Here is a 1,779-nt window from a genome sequence, read left to right as displayed (position 1 = left end):
GTAATGAGGGTGTCTCAACACCCAGCAAAACAAAAAACAAAAATCTGTCGAAGGACGTATAATCTCCTAAAGGGCCAACGGTGATCCAGTTGGAGAAAGCAATGACAAACCAACCCAATATCTTTGCCAAGAAAACACTATGAGAAAGTCAGAACGCAGTAACGCTAAGGCTTCTTCCGATGAGAGAACTCGCCTTTAATCAGGAAGGTTTCGCTATAGTACCATCAACATGCTGCAAAAGCGCACGATGCATAGCGACGATGATAGGCGCGGTGAAGAAGCTCGGTTTTGCAACCACGTGGTTTCGGATTTCAGATCTCACTGAGTGGCATTATGGACAAGTGTCTTGCACAATGGCCCCAGGCGAACCAATTTCTTGTGAGTGAATTTGGTAGACGGAGATTGTGTGGAAGTCCGCCGTATACATACATACATACATACATACATACATACATACATACATACATACATACATACATACATACATACATACATATATATAAGTGTTTGCACTCCCGCTCATCGCTTGACAACCGGACTAGCTTTGCATACATCTTCGTAACCTAGCAGTTCACCCTAAGAAACCGATAAAACAAGTAGCAAACTTTAAAAGATAACTTTTGTGTTCGACTAAACCCTTCAAGGTTGTGTCCCACTATGGTCGCACGAAAGGCCAATATGTGGAAAAACTAAAAGCTAATAGATGCACTTAAAGCTGCAAGAAAGCTCTAAGTGACAATTGAATTTTTCCTTTTGGTTTTATATTGCGTATAGTTGGCTTCGTTATTTTGTAATTTTCACGTTAGCATTTCGCTAAATCAGCCATAAATTTATATTGTGAATATATATATATATATATACTGACAGTCCATATCATTCGACGATTGAGTAGTCACTACTGACGAGCCTGCAATTTTACAGGTAAGACAAGTCTAGTCTAGTGATCTGGCTTCGCATATAAGGCGGTTATCTCCCCCGTTAGTACATGAAAATGTGCTTTCTTGTATCTCTAAGGCTTTTAACTCTTATCTACAGAAATACAAGTGCTGCCCAACATCCTCAGTCACAACTACTGACAATTGAATTTTTTTTTCTTTTGGTTTTATATTGCGTACAACTACCTTCGTTATTTTGTAATTTTCACATAAGCATATCGCTAAGGCAGCCATAAATTTATATGGTAAATATATATACTGACAGTCTAGATTTAGCCAAACCATTAGGCGATGTCGTAGTCGATACTGTCAAGCCTGCAATTTTACTGGCGAAACAAGTTTAGTTACCTGGCTTCGCTTATGAAGTGGTTATCTTCCATGCCAGAACATGAAAATATGCTTCCTTGCACCTCTAAGGGTTTTAACTCTTATTTCTAGCAATATAAGTACTACTCAGCACCCTCAGTCACAATTAGTAACAACTGAGTTTTTGCTTTCGATATATATATATATATATAGTTGGAATGTACAAAAAAACAAAAAAAAAAACAAAAGACGAAAATAGGTACGTGAACAACAAACAGGTGTATTAGTTTAATGCTCGGGAAGGTGAGAAAGTCTTTTACGCTTCGAGCCTACGCTCGTTAACAGAAAGGAACTTGAGAAAATAAACAGAGAGAGAGAATAAAAAAAGCTTTAGTGGCTAGCGGTCGATCATGGCGATATATATATATGTGTGTGTGTGTGTGTGTGCGCGTGTGTGTGTGTATAAATATTTGTCTGCGTGCGTGCCTTTGAAGATTTTTTGTATGTACTCTGTACATATGTGCATGCTTATAGATAT

This window comes from Octopus bimaculoides, chromosome 20 (assembly GCF_001194135.2).
Source record: "Octopus bimaculoides isolate UCB-OBI-ISO-001 chromosome 20, ASM119413v2, whole genome shotgun sequence".
Lineage (NCBI taxonomy): Eukaryota > Metazoa > Mollusca > Cephalopoda > Octopoda > Octopodidae > Octopus > Octopus bimaculoides.
Note: the sequence above shows the minus strand (reverse complement) of the source record.